This window comes from Gobio gobio (genome assembly GCF_949357685.1).
Source record: "Gobio gobio genome assembly, chromosome: 19".
In the NCBI taxonomy this organism is placed as follows: Eukaryota; Metazoa; Chordata; class Actinopteri; order Cypriniformes; family Gobionidae; genus Gobio; species Gobio gobio.
Window position 1 is genome coordinate 9,935,589 of NC_137112.1, and position 16,292 is coordinate 9,951,880.

The following is a 16,292-nucleotide window of genomic DNA, read 5'->3' on the forward strand; positions in this document are numbered from 1 at the left end:
TTTAACTAGTTCTCACATTTGAAGCGATTATAAAATCATAATAGCCTATATGTGAATTATATCAAATATTAGTTTTTTTTGCTCCAAAGCCATTAGGGTTTATAACAGATTCTTGACTCTTGATTCCATGATAAGGTTAGGTTTAGGAAATTACATTTAAATTTTCACTTGATTATTTGCATGTCGAGTGTGTTTAAACAGTGTTGGTCAATTTGACCCATAATGGATGTAGGCTAATACTTTTTTTTTTTTTAGCATAATAGGAGGGTTAAGAAAGTTTGAAAGTTCATTTTAGGATAACACTTATTTTTGTATTGGCCTTTTTTCTATTTCTTTTTGGACTGACTTTAAAATAGACATGACAAAAAATTAGAACTAACTTCATGACATTTTACTTTGTTTTCAAAACCCATATTTTTCTGAAAAACAAAAATATATTATTAATTATTTAGGAAAAATTCTACATTCATAAGACAAGAATAACTCAAAAGAAGCCCTCTAATATTACCTCTTATAAAGCTGATTTTTACAATATTTGAAACCCTCTCAAACATGAGGTCGCAAAACAAAAAGCTTACAAAAACAGAAACCTGAAAGCTTTTCAATTTCATGTGACTGCCTTAATATTATAAAGTATTTTCTATCTCAGAATTCTTATTTTTATTATTTATTTTATATACAGTGTTACATTTGTTGTTATTCTTTGTTCTACATATTCGGAACTGTACCACAATGCTTTATTATTTTTATTTTTCTCTCATTGTACTTTTTGTATTGTACTTGTCTATACATGTACTAATTTAAATAAAAATAAAATAAAAAAAAACAGAGAAGTACCTCCACCGGCCGAGAGGGGCAGTATACTTAAAAAAGACGGAAGACAAACCGGTAAAACATACAGATTTACCAACAGCGGCCGCTCATCACATGGTTTTAGTATTTGAAGAGAGGAGATCAGAAAATATCCTCGACTACGAGCGTTTAAGTAAGTACATGTTTCCTTTTTGTGTCACACAATATTATGTTCATTTTTGATGTATAGCTATACCGGTAGGTTGTTTTAATTAGTTTGTTCAGACACGCACGCTGATATAGTGCACAATACACAGTGTTAGCTAACACGTGCTGTTTCGCCTTTTTTACACACTGAGTTCAAGCATGTTCTACATGTTAAAATGTATCTAGCTACTGTAGGTAAGTTAGCCAAAGCTTTACATCTAGAAAGACTTAAGTTTAACTTTTGGTGTTTTCTAACAAAACAGAATGATGTATATAGGTTATTTAAATTATTTTGTTAGTCCGAACAAGCATGCTGCTAACGTTAGGTCAGTTTTAGCAAGTGTTAGCTAACATGTGCTGTGTTGCTACTGTTCTTCTAGCATTTAAGGTCATTTATGAGTTATTTCTCTGAACTGCTGTACTTATTATGTTTGAGGACAATGCAGTTTACTTGAATCACTACACTGAATGAATACATTTTACTGTTCCACATTTGGCTGACCAGTTTTTCCCCCCACAGCATAGCTACTGTATATTCTGTATTTAACGTTAACAATGCGGTTTTGTTCACATTTTCTTGCAGATACCTTGACCAGAGCACAATCGGTTATCTTCATCCAAGAGACCTATTGTTGGACAATCGTTTCGGCTTTCAAGGTAAATAAATTGTTAGTCACAATGTCTAGTTACTGGGCTATAAGGAGAAGAATATTGAAAGGAGTTGAGATGGACAAACAGGAAATTGCAGATGTTGGAAACTTTAACAGTATGGAAAATTGTGCCTGTAGTTGTTGTTATATATATATATATATATATATATATATATATATATATATATATATATATATATATATATATATATATATATATATATATATATAATTAAAATAAAATATTTTTTATGTAGATTTCCAGAATGAGAACCAAGCCCTGAGGGAAAGCAATGCACGAGCAGGTGAGAACATGCACTCTTTCTTAAATTTTACTTTTTTGACTGTGATGTAGGTCCAAAATTACCAAATGCCTTTCATTTTGTAGCTTCGGATGACAGCGGCTCACTTCATGAGCAGGTGAAGCAAGTTGGGACAATGTTGACGACGTTTGCTCGTACTGGGCAATCAGGTACAACTTGCAAACAACACCTGTGGTTGTTGGTTTAATTCCCACTGGGGCCACCTGTACATGTAGTAGACCTAGTTGTAAATGTCATAGTTTAGTAGTTGAGGGACCAGGACTGACTGCTTTATTCTTTTATTCTGTGAACCCCTGTAGGTGCAGATCAGACCCTAATGCTGCGACGTCTTGGAGAGTTTGGCGATGTTGTGCATAGCATGGACAACAAAATGGACACTATGCTGCAACATTTCAGTGCCAATGTGTCTTTTGGAGAGTTATCCCTGCCAGGGGGTCTGTTACTCCCCCTAGACAACCCATTTGGCGTTGCTTGACAACAGTTTGAGGCAGGATAAAGAGCTCCAGTAAGTGTGCTGATTTTGTTTATAATGCTGTAGGGTAATCTAAAAAGTAAAATTTAAGATTGTACACTGCATATTCTACAGTCTGAATCACAGCCTGTCACATTTTTATATTTATGTATGAGAAGCTTCAGAGATATGTAATTTGTAACACTTTTTTGTATTTTCAGCTTCGGTTTTTGGCAATCAAATGTGGGAGGGACCTAAAGACAACCGTGTGGCGAATGCTTTAGAGTATCTTCTCTAATCACCTTTCCATTAATACAACCTGGACGGGTGTAGGGGATAAAGCATGTTTTAGAGACATGTTCCTGAAGACCATTGTTCAAAGTAATATATATATAAATATATAAATTTGTTATATATTTAAGTAGATGTGTGTGGCCTTATGACATTCACATGGAATGACAGATCTGTATTTTCTACAGGAGCCATCCGGAAGAACCCGGCAACCCAGGATGCCACTGATGAGGCGGTCCAGGTTAGCGCTATGCGTTACCTGAAAGGAGCATCTGATCGTGAAGGTGGAAAAAGACGCCGCACAGCTGAGAGGGACCCACAGCCGACCTCTTACACCTAGGCTGACTACTGACACCTGGAACCCTTTCTTTATCCTGCAGTCAGTAACATCAAGACCCCTAAAGAAGCCAGAAGTTTCAGGCTACACTCACCCAATCCACACTGTTCACTGTGGAAATTACTTTTTTTTTATTCCCTGTGACCCTGCCTTGAAGGCAGCTCCTTGGATAGATATGGGATGGCGAGGTTGTTTGTCCTTTATATAGGCGCACAAGAATTCAAGGAAAAAAAATATCCGAATGCGGCACGTGCAACATGGATTCGGTCTTCCGACCTTTTGATTTTGATTAATATGTGAAATATGAACCAATATGTGAAATATGAGAAGACATCGACAGAAAGAGAGACCGGTCGCGCGGGGGAGGAGCTCTCTGCTCGTTCTCTGTCACTCATTTAACACTGCCATATCACACGTGCAACAGTCATCTATTCTACACTCATAAATCACAATAACTCATCAAATAAGGCTTTGGCGGGCCAAAAATTTGTCTTGGCGGCCGCCAAAAAATTTTCAATGCAGGAAAAACCCTGAACACGGTTCCACTCCGCTTCATGCACATGCTGGGAATACCAGGACGTCCTCTTTCATGTCAAGATCATGAGAGCGCCACTGAAAAACTTCAAAGCCGCATGAGAAACTGAGATCACTCTGCATGGTCTGCTGTGGGAAATATTTAGTGGTAGTTAGCGAAAGGAATGTGTTTATGGCTTTGTAATAATGATTAGTGTAATGGTCTATATTTTTCAGAACTGTGGCAAACTGTCCCAACACATTCTCTTCATCTATGGATGTGTTGATGTCTCCAAATGCAATTTAGTGGTCATTGATCTCCACAATAAGGCCAATGTCCATTGACATAGTCCATACCTGCCTCATTCAGAATAAACATGTTGGGCAATTTGTACTTCATTCCAATTGATTACCCATTTCTTGAGCTGTCTGCATGCTGTGTCTCGCAGAACACATTTTGGAGATCAGTGAAACAGACAGATGAATGCATTTGTTCATTGCGCCACGTTTGGATTGTTGTTATCTCTTTACCTGTCTGTTGATCTGTTGATGACTTCAGTTCAAGCTCAGTGAGTCAGGTAGTCTTAGCTCACATAAAATAAACCGTGTCATTATTTACTCACCCTCATGAACCCACAGAACATATTGTGCTAAATGTCTGTACAATGGCAGTTAATGGGTTCCAGTGTTGTTTTGGACACCATAGACTTTCACAATGTGCACAGAGATATTCTTTAGAATATCTTCTGTTGTGTTTCGTAGAAGATTAAAAGAAGTAAAACACAACCAAAGAAATAACAGAAACCAGAAATGTCAGATCCTGAAGACAGTAAGTTCTATTATCAAGATAAAACATGTGAAGTAATCTTCTTAATCTATTGACACGATGAAGGTGTACATTGTTGCTGTTTCGGCAGGAGACTCCTTATCCGGTCCTAGACAATGCCAAAGGCATGTTCCCTTAGGCGCACATCATATGAGTCTAGTGATTCATAACAGAGATGTCTGTTGAAAGAACCCTGTTAGTCTTGGTTGTATACCCATATCTCTACTATAAAGGGCCCATTGTAGCTTATATTGAAGTTCCTGGACAACAAGCATGGCTTTAGCTGTCTAGGGTGATTTATAAAATTAGAGTTTGTGTGATCCAATCAATTCCTGACTAGTCCTGCATTAGTTTTTGGTGTTGTATATCCTCTTTCGATTAGGAATACATCACCTTGATGAAGTAAAATAATGCCGGGTTCAGACTACACAATAGCCACTTTTTTAAAAAAATGTTAATGAAAAACTATTGTGAAATGACTGCGCTTCCATTAAACAATGTTATGCGACTCTCGCGATAAGTCTTGACAGAAATCATGGCAGCGGATGTTGGTAGGTTTACGTATATGGCAGCCACCACATTAGTTATTATTTTTAATCGAAGGAGATGTAGGTGTGCCGCTTTGTTATCCAAGCATTAATGAAAAGCCCATTTTACTTGGGACTGGCCATGTATTAGGTGTTTCTCCCTCCTATCTGCTTTAAGGTCTAAATTGTGGCATTTCTTTGTTGTTTAGAATCCAGTATTCCCATAGTATTCTTTTGTCTTTTATGAGTTTAATAAAGAACTGTTTCATCTTCTGTCCAAATGTACCAAACATCTTTAAAGAATGATCAACTTTCCATTGCAGTGTTGCGAAATATTCCTTTTTCGAATTGCGAGTGCAAAAAAACATTTTTGGAATGAGTACTTGAATTAGCATTAAAGGGGCACTTCAGCGCTGGGAAGATGAATGTGTATTTAAACTGGGTCATTTATGTAGTAGAAATGTGAAATTATTTTTGAATTTGGTGTCTTCTAGACTGAGAAAAGACAGAATTTATTTTTGTCTCATGTGGATGAAAGACAACAACTCCCAGAATGCACTTGCTTCGCTGCCCTAAGAGGCCACTCCCAAAGCCACGGCTACTGGTTATCACTTGCCCACCATGACACCGCCCCCACCGTCGTTTTGATATTCATAGTAATAAAATATATATATTTTTCAGTTCAAGAACAGACACTACAATTAAAAACGAAACGTGTCTTTTCAATAAAGTGTGAGTGAGCCGAACGAAAGTCACGGCACAAACGCAGCAGGAGTCAGATTTCATTAATCACGAGAGAAGAGCTGAGCAGAGCTGAGGTAAGCGCGGATGTCATTCTCGGCGATTGTCCAGTCTGATGCGTTATCAGATCATGCCTATGGAAGCTTAACTTTCATAGGAATTAATTGAAAAGTTGAAACACTCACTTTGCTCTGCACTGCTCCGTTATTAATGCCAGAGCCAAACGGCCATACGCATTTACATTCTGTGAGTGAGATCCCTCCCCTGTGGGCGGTTTGATAACATGCGGAACTAGCTCCTGGACAAAAAATCCTCTGATGACGCAAAATGACGATATTTGCGTCATCTGAGGATTTTTACCAGAAATAAAATGCATAATTCTCTCATCTCAGAGGGATATGAAGGGGAAAAGTACCATAATTTGAATATACTACCAGGTTTCTACTGATACAAAGCTTAATGCTAATCGCTGAAGTAACCCTTTAAGTCAGGGGTCTCAAACTCGCGGCCCGCTGGCCACTTGCGGCCCGCAGGGTGATATTTTGTGGCCCCCTTCTTGACATCAAAGTTTAGTGTTAGTGCGGCCCGCGCGTTGCTCTGAAAAGCACCTTTTTTCTTGAATCGTTGCGTGTGCAGCGCTTGCCACGCTTGCTGCCTCCTTTGTGTGTGTGAGAGGGAGAGTTGGCTCGCCCCTCCCTCATGCAGTGTAATTGGTTGACACCACGTGATTGACAGGAACAAACGAACAAAGCTGATCAGACAGTTGAAACGAATGTGGTCTAACATTCAACATATGGGAGATGGTGGTCCAGTGGGTTAAACCATGGAACTGATACACAGAGGGTTGCTGGTTCGATCCCAGCGGTCACCACCAGTGTGTCCTTGAGTGTGTCCAGTGTGTACTTTACTCCATGTTGCTCCAGGGGGATTGTCCCTGTAATATGGGCACTGTAAGTCGCTTTGGATAAAAGCGTCTGCCAAATGCATAAATGTAAATATAAATGTAACATTGCTCGTCAATGTCAAAATGATTGAGATGGCCAATCAAATCAAAGTAGGCGGGGTTTACGTTCTCTTTTGGCTCATGCACATTGCACAGTCTTCACACACAGACGAGCGTTTCAATCTATCGCTTAATGCCGTTGCTGAGAGAGACTCTATTCTTTCCGGTGAAATCACAAAACAAAATGCAAATGTGTCCATGGTCTTATTATACAATCATTGATGAACATCTTTGATTTTAATGAAGAAAAACTACATGAGAGCGGATTAGAACCCGGAACCTTTGACACGGTTGAATAAAATTCTACCATCAGACCACTAGAGAATTCTAAAATGTTTCGCAGATCTATGTATTTATTCACTCACTCATGCGAAGAATATCCGGACTAATAATATATTTGACGCAGATTAATGCAACTGTTGTTTACAAATAGTCCCAAAAAGATTATTTCCCAACTAGAATTAGACAGAGAATTTAATTCACTGTTCTGTTTGACCTGGTTACGGCCTTGCTGTGAATTAGTCTATTATTTAAAATTTAATTAAAATCATTCATTATTTCATATTATATGATTTCATTTCTATAGGCTATATTTAGTTCAAATTCAGAGGGACAGTTCATGTTCAGAAGAAACATTCATGTTGAAGAACTGTTAATAATAAAGATTGAGAAGATTGGATCAGTTTTGCCGCTCTTTTTTTTTTGAATACTTGAAACACTTTTTATGTGGAATACTTGATGCGGCCCAGCCTGACCCAGAGTCTACCTCCAGCGGCCCCCAGGTAAAATGAGTTTGAGACCCCTGCTTTAAGCTAATACTTCCATTGTTTGTTTACACTCTTGTTTCTGGAAGTCAGTAACTAATTCCTCCTTCTCGATGACATATCACACATCATTAAAGATGGTAAGCAATGATTGGTCTGGAAGCAAAGTGTAGTGTGACATGTTTCTTGTCCACGACATGCCAAGATGAGGTTTAAGCTTGTGCCAGACTAAAATGCATGTTTGAGCTATTTTAACTGAAAGCAACTTGTACTGCATATCTTAAAGACCCCAAGTGGTGAAAATCAAGATTTTAAGACATACCAAGTGCAAATTCATAAGTCATCAACATAATTGCTGAGTTTTTTCCCCTTTAAAACTGCGGTGATCTAATCAAAAATACGGTTTGAAATTGCTGGTGTTTCTTACATCACAAACTACCTCGTAACCAATCACGTCAATGAGCTGGCGGGCTTTAGCATATCATTAACTATGACTGCTCTGAAGCATGGGAGTCTCAAGAGAAGCCAGATTATCCCGGTATATTTTTCTTTAGATATGAAAAATCGGGTAGATGTCATGATGAACTATATGTCTTTCTTCACTGACGTTCTGAGTTGTTCAAAGCGTTTCTAAGGACACTGATTGTTAGGCAGCTGTCTGACTCTGAGATGGCGAACGGGAACATGGTTTGTGTAACATTAGCAACTCGTAGTTAGCTGTCTGCCTCAAGTGGAGGAGTTCAGGTATCTTGGGGTCTTGTTCACGAGTGAGGGAAGGATGGAACGGGAGATTGACAGACGGATCGGTGCAGCTTCCGCAGTAATGCGGTCGATGTACCGGTCTGTCGTGGTGAAGAAGGAGCTGAGCTGTAAGGCGAAGCTCTCGATTTACCAGTCAAGCTACGCTCCTACTCTCACCTATGGTCATGAGCTGCGGGTCATGACCCAAAGGACAAGATCCCGGATACAGGCGGCCGAAATGAGCTTTCTCCGAAGGGTGGCTGGGCGCTCCCTTAGAGATAGGGTGAGAACCTCGGTCACCCTCGGGGAGCTCAGGGGAGCTCAGCTGAGGTGGCTCGGGCCTCTATTTCAGATGCCTCCTGGACGCCTTCCCATGGAGGTGTTCCGGGCACGGCCCACCGGGAGGAGACCTCGGGGAAGACCTAGGACACGCTGGAGGGATTATGTCTCCCGGGTGGGGAGGAAGTGGCTAGAGAGAGGGAAGTCTGGGCGTCTCTGCTTAGACTGTTGCCCCCGCGACCCGGCCCCGGATAAGTGGAAGATGATGGATGGATATTAGCTGTTTGATAATGTAGTCACACCAAAGGCTAATCATATTAACTACTGTTATGTGTCCGATGTTGTAAAGAACCATACCATTGTGTAGCGTTTACCTCAGTAAAGTTGAGTGAGTGGATCTCTGAGCCGGTTTGAGTGAGTGGAGGCGGGGATCATTTGCAGATTCAAGGTACACGGATACTAAATTAAGCAAAGGTGTAGAGTTACATTCAAGCTATTTTAAGGCATGAATAAAACATTTTCACTGGAAAAAACTTTTATATATATATATCATTTTGGTGATCAAAGATGAGTTTTAAGGGGGAGTTTAAAATATGTTAGTGACATTGTTTTGCCTCAAGATGTACACCAGTAATGTTTTTTAAGGCATAGTTAAATTAGGACATTTAAGTAGCTTTTTTAAACAAGGCCTAATTATGGTTCAATCTAAGCCCTGTCTGTGAAACCAGGCCTAGAAGTATTCAAGGTTTTAGAAGTCCAGGCCACCAAGCAACTCCATTATGGCTGATTATTTCCCTAAAACCAATTACAAAAGTACACATAACTCACTTATCTGTACCACAAGAACCCTGGAAGTATCAGTATTAGTTTTTGTCTTATTTGTGGACAGGAGGAATTTGGATTCCTGCTTTGTATAATTTTTAAAAGGGTCTGGTGATATTAAACAGCCATCTGTGTCTGGGTTTTTCTAATGTTTTGCAGCTATTGCCAGTTGTATCTTACTTGATTGTTGCTTCTGCTCTGTTTTATTTAGGCTTGTGACAGATTCATTTCTGGGTTACTGGATTGTTTGTCCCTCTTGAGCACTTTATGAAAACATGTTTGTGTACACAACCTCTGATCACTTCCCAGATCAAGCCCTGCATCTGGGGCTCTTTGCTCTGTGCGAGTGTCTCCAGACGGTCAATGACATCACTGAGACTGTGAAGGATACTGGTGAATAATTTCATTTCACAGCCTTCTGCTTACCTTTTAAAAAAACTTTATAGCCAAGATAAGCATCACTACTACTTTTGCTCATACTTTGGGTTCATTTTTGGAACAAATATCTAAACATAAGTGTAAAACTAACCCATACCACACCACATTGTTTAGATTAGTGGTCAACCGATATGGATAGTTCATTTCAGGATGTACGATACCTTAAATCATTAAAAAACGTAAAAATCCCATAGACCTGCAAGAAGCCACCCAAGCAACCGCATATCATTTTGATTTAGGCCCTATATGCTGTTTGATGATCACGTAATTGTACATGTTCATCGCTTGTTTCTGCTTCTTCTTCGCCTGTGTTTTGATCCAGAGATTCAGAAGATGGTTAATTCCGTGTGTGCCTCCACGACGCATGCGCGAGAATATGACGCAGATCCGGCGTTCGGACACATGACCCAGAAGCGATTTGTTTACGAGCAGAGGAAGACGCGCGTGTCTAAGCTGTTGAATTCTACATTGATTGTGCTTTAGGTCTCGGCGTAGTTCTCAAAATCGGGCTGAAGTGTGCATTTCATGGATTCCCGAACGCTGGCGCTACGTCATATTCTCGCGCATGCGTCGTGGAGGCACACACGGAAGACAATAACAAGTTGGATAAAGTTGTTATTTAGATTTTTTTTTGCGCACAAAAACTATTGTCGTCGCATCGTAAAATTATTGTAGAGTCACTGTGGTGACATGGACTTTGTAACAACATTTTAAGTGCCTTTTATGGGTCTTGGGAGTGTAAATGTACTGAATGCCAATTGAGGCCTATCTGAAGCCTTTCTCAGCCATCAGCTTTCAACAAAAATATCTTCATTTGTGTTCCGACTTACGGGTGTCGAACGACATGAGGGTGAGTAATTAATGACATAATTTTCATTTTTGGGTGAACTAACCCTTTAATAGCGCCCTCTACCACATAACAGTGAAATCATGGATGGTTGGAAAATTCCGTCAATGGCGGGGAAGCGTTGTGTCATAAATGATGGAATATAGATCATTGAATCTGATTAGACCGTTAGCATCTCGTTAAAAAATGACCAAAGAGTTTCGATATTTTTAATGTCATTACTAATATCATTTTAATATCATTAATATAATAACGTAATATCACTGCGCCTGCTGCATGATCTTTGCTAAGCTATGCTAAAAGTGCTACCACCAGACCCAGAGATCGGCTGAATGGATTCAAAAACGGTAAAACTCAACTGTTTAACTCTAGTGGCGTGGCCAAAGGTGTTTGGCCAATCACAATGCACTGCGTTTCAGACAGACTTGGAATAGAGGAGCTGCAATAATGTACAGTATGTGAAAAAAGAATGTGTTCTTTAAACATTTAAACTATTCTGTTACACCCAATAATCTAAAAAAAGGAACTTTTAAAATGGTATCATGTGACCCCTTTAAAATTAGTTTTTAATTAATCGAAATAAAATAATAGTATTAAAGCTAAAATAAAATTAAAACTAAGACATATTAAAATGAAATAAAATCTTACGACACTGAGTTCAGTCAGGTAAACTATTGGTAGATAAAAAATATTAAAAATAGTTTTCGTTAATTTAAATAAAAATAAATATGAAATAAAAATAAAGTTAAATAGAAATATTTAAAAGAAACAAAACCTCATAACAAAATTACTCAAACTTACTCTAAATTAAAAACTAAAAATATAAAATAAAAGGTTATTAAAAATATTAATAAATGCTATACTACTATATAATACGATAATAACACCGCTGCAGGTTTTTGAGCAAAACTTCCTTATTTACTGTGTCATCATCCTGCATTATGCAGAAAGGATGCTTTATGGAAGATGACTACACTTTCAGGGCTTCAAACCAAAACAACTGGTTTTGCTTGTCACATCGTTCCCACTGCAGTTCTTAAGCATTTCGAAACTGTTGCACAAGAAAGCATGCAAGGCTGTTTGAAGCAAACCCAAACTGTCTGTAGCTTTCAAAAATGCAGCTTGTACATTATTGATTGTTGTTGTTTTTGGCCACAAATGAATCAGATATTTAGGAGAAGAGGGTGACATTGGCATGTAGACACGTCTGGTGCAATATTGATAGTTTGTCTTGTGGTTATGAGCAGGCCAATATCTCAAGCAGATTGAGTCCTGAGCAATAATTCAGTCTGTTGTATAAATGTTACATTTTATACTGTCCTCATGCAGCAGAAGAGCTAAGAAGGAAGGGGTTGGTGATGTCATTTCACAACCTGAGTGTGTTTAGATGTTTTGATATAAAGTGGACCACAAGATTCCATGACTATGATGCAAGTTTGTTATGGTTTCTGTTACATCATCTTTAAATAGCAACTCCTCCACATTTAATAATATCAACAAGCGATGGAGGTTGGTTGTGGTTACTGGCCCACACATGTATTTAGGCATCATGTGTTTTTCTCAGCGATGCTGCAGTGATTGACTGTTAGACTTCTATTAATGATCCAAAGGTTTCTTTCAGCTATTGGAGATTTATAGTTTCTCTCAATCTTAGTATTCTCTTCAATCTCAGTGTTTATGTATTTGTTCTAAAATGTGTTAAAGAGTGATTTTTGTTTGCCAAGTTTTCAGTGTTACTGTAAAATACAGTAAAAGAAATTACTGTTTAATCACACTTTATAACTTCTTAAAGACAAGGATGTTTAATATTTTTGTTATTTATATGTACCAATTAAAAAATACACTGTAATAAACAGCAATAACTGTCACCGTCCCGCTGGCCGGACACCTGGCACTCTTTTTTTTTGATCACCTTTTTTTCGTATCATATATTTTAGTAATTATCATAAATTAGGTATCATTCGAAAGCTTACAAACTCAAAATTCATCCTGTGAAATTGGACGTTGCGTTACCATGGAAATGGTACTTTAAATTCTTCTAGCGGATCCTCCCCTAGTGGGCGGTGTCATGTTTAACATTACAACATTTATTTTAACTACTTTATAATCAAAATCTTTTCAAATCTTGACAAAACGCATATCGTCGGAAAGGTCGGAGTCTCAAGATTCCATATTTGCTCACCGATTTGTAATGGAAGTGGCATTTGGACAGAAATTTACAGGAAAATGCATCAAAAAACAATCAGTGGAATTTCAATGACACCTGGTGGCTATTTTTGGTATAGCATCTAAACAAAATCTCATGGGAACTTCAATTTTTGTGATATCAACTTCAAATTTGGAACACAACTTGTTTAGACATTGGCTTTGATTTTATAGTAGTTTTAGATTAAAACATTTTTGGAAAATATATATTTTATTTAAAATAAAAAATATTTAGTACAGTATTTTTTATTTACAGTAAATTTAAACTTCCATAACTTTTTCATACTTTGATATTTTGAATATCACTTCAGCAATAGCGAGTATCTGCTTTAAAACAAGACCAAACTTAGGTCTATATTCCAAAGCATTCTTGCCCTTTAAGTTTGGATAGTGCATTTTCATGTGTATTCTCAAAAAGGGGCGTGACAGTTAAGGGGGTAAGACCTTATATGTAGCTCCGCCCCTTTTCAGCTCTGCACTCGTTGTGTTCTGTCTTCCGGTAAGGTAAGATCTTACGGATTTATGAATGAACCGCTTGCTTTAAAATATTCCCATCTACTGACATTACGACATCCGCTTCAAACATGACAATGCTTATGATAACTTTCGTTAACTCAACAAAAAGTAAATCCACATCACTAGCTAATTACTCTTTGATAGCGATGCCATAGAATTATACAGAGCTACCTCAAAAACAGAAGTTTAAGAAAACTACAGATGGCTGCGCAGCGCGCGCTTGTTTATCTGCCGCATAAGGGTATATTCAATACATTTCAGTGAACATTTCAGGTAGAAAATCAGTTGTGGTCATTCAACGCGCATGTCTATTTAATTATTTTTCCCATTTTTAAAAACTGGTTAATGGTATAGAGATGGATATACTCTTGTGTGATCATCTGCTAGGTCAAAGGTCATCCACTCATAATATTCACAACATCCAAATGTGACTGTAAAATGTATGGTTTAACTAATAGTAAGGCTGCTGATTTGATCCCAGCAAAAAGCCAGTCTTGAGTAGAGATGCTCCGATCAGCATTTTTGGGGCCGATCACCGATTACCGATCACCAAGTTCATGATCTGCCGATTGCCGATCACTGCCGATCACAGAATGGCAGGGGAATGGCAAACTTTTATCTATAATCTTGCAGAGTTTGCACCATTTGTAGAAATGAAACTAACTCTAAATTAACGGAGTCAAGATCTTGAAAAACTACCAAGTGTTTATTTTAGAAAATGAGATAACTTAAGGCTACTATAGGCCGTCTTTCCCAAATAAATGTATATAATAAATGTATATAATTCTCACCTAAATATTTGATCATGCAGTGCATTTTTGTTTTTAAAAACAATTTTTCAGGTAGGTCTAACATTAGTATTGAGGTAAGAAATACTAAAGACATTTAAAAAGAAATCAAATGTAAATTAATATTGGTCTTCCCTTAAATTAGATTAATCCTTACACTTAAGGTTGCAAAAGTTAGTCATTCAAGAGCAGTGAGTGTCATAAAGGTTCATCAAACAACACAAGACAAAGAGAAACTCAGAGACAGCAGCAGTTTATTCGACAGCTGTCACTTTAAGAGCAAACACGGATACATGCAGCTGCACAAACGTTCACTCGCGAGTCACGACGGGGTTTACTGAGCCATATCGCATTAATTATCAGGGACGTATCGCCTGCGATAATTAATGCGATATGGCTCAGCTTGTCAGTGAACTACGGCTCTGTGTAGTAAATGCCGCCCTATCTGAAAGCAGGTGATGGCGATTTACTACTAATCAAGGAGCTGGCTTTACTGACGAGATGCGCCTAACATCATGCGATATATCGCCCAGCCCTAGCTACTACCCTCTGTCTAAACTCTTTTACCATGTTCACCGGGAACTTTACCTGCACGTTTATTTCGGCCCTTGGTTTGTTTTTATATAATTACTCTACCAATGTTTTTATCTTGTATCTGTGTGTGTCGTAGACACTGTGTGTGTATTTTGAACTTTACCAGTATCGTTATTCTAGCTTGAGAGTGAGTACTAAAAGACATCTTATTTGTTTATATTAATAATGATAAAGTTAGATTTTTTACTACATGTGATTCTGACATGATGTCACTACATGCACTCGGCTCCTTCTCCGCTCGCCTCAAGTAAATAATGCGTCAGCTGAACGGTCAGCGTGGCGCGTTCATGTGTTTTGGGGGCGTGGCGTTGGAAAGAGCCCAGAAGGGAGAAGGTGGAGTGAATGGAAATAATGAGCTGTCTTTAAAACAGTCGTGAGAGGTCTACAGACATTCAATTTTCATACTTTCTTTTTCAGATTACTTACATTTTAATTATGTATTGATATATAAAGAAAGTTTAAAGAAATTTGGAAAAAAAGTTTTTTAACCAAATCCTACCTACCCTACCTTTAAGGCACAATGCTATTGAAAAGCAATACAAGTATTTTTTTTTTTTTTCAGGAAAATTGTTTTCCTCTTGTTTATTTTGATGTAACAATATGGCATGCAGTTGCTTCAAGCAATGGCGTAAAGCTATTCAAAACATCATTCGATGTAAATTGTGAAAATCGTAATTAATAATTGACAATATTATGATTTTTGTCATAATCATGCAGCCCTACTTAATTGTACGAGTCTCTTATTTACATAATTTTTGTGTTGTGTTATAATGTAAGGATTCGCGAGAGTGAGGCAAAACAAAACCTTGTGCGTGTTCAGCGGTGTTAAGCAGATTCTTATTGACTAGCTCCTCTGATTGGCCATTGAGTTCATGTGCTCAACAGATATGATTGTGATTGGCTACAGTGCTCAATGCTTGTTAAAACAGACTGTAAATAGAAACCTTTGATGCTCAGAGATGCTGTAACAAACACAAATGAGAGCATCTGAAAGAAGTGTTTATCAGCAGGTACTGAATATACCCAGTACTTCAGAAATGCTGATGCTGTCTATATATATATATATAATTTTTGTTTGTATTATTATAATTTTTTTATTTATAAAAAAATGTGTACACTACGGGTAGAAGTGTTGTTAAAAGTACTGACCGCGATACCAAGGCTGTACTGAAATTTAAAAAATGTGATGTTTGAGCACTGTTGAGCGGAATCGTAAACACCTCTGATTGTGCTCACGTGCTCATCAAATATGTCTGTGATTGGCTACAATGATCAGAGCTTAAAAAACATGTTATAAATATACATCAGTGACGCTTTTCACAGAGCGCTTACACAGATACACACGGGAGCGTTTGAATGCCGGCGCCTATCAGCGGACCGGTCCACTGATCAATGCCAGCTTATGCTTTCAGATTCTCCTGCTTTCAAAACACTTTCGAACACTCCCGTGCGTTGATCATTGTAGCTGAAAGACTGTGAAAACTTGCATAACTCCAGATTGTGTGGCGAAAGACAACTACTCACTGAGAGGACACTTTTTCGCAGCCGACGTCCCACTGAGTGAATCAACTGAGTATGGCCTTCATTTGCATGTATTTACCTTGCCCCAAATATCCCCCATCTTACTCCACTTCATT

At 38.1% G+C, this 16,292-nt stretch overlaps 1 protein-coding gene and 1 long non-coding RNA gene across 2 annotated transcripts in view; both read left to right on the forward strand.

The window, feature by feature from the left end:
- Positions 1-16,292, forward strand: part of acap3b (ArfGAP with coiled-coil, ankyrin repeat and PH domains 3b) — a 148,944-nt gene that overhangs the window by 17,785 nt on the left and 114,867 nt on the right. The gene's annotated exons all lie outside the window — the stretch shown is intronic.
- LOC307142698 lies at positions 867-2,410 on the forward strand. Its single transcript, XR_013818505.1, has 5 exons — positions 867-985; positions 1,583-1,656; positions 1,907-1,954; positions 2,038-2,121; positions 2,272-2,410. It is a non-coding gene; the product is annotated as an uncharacterized lncRNA (long non-coding RNA).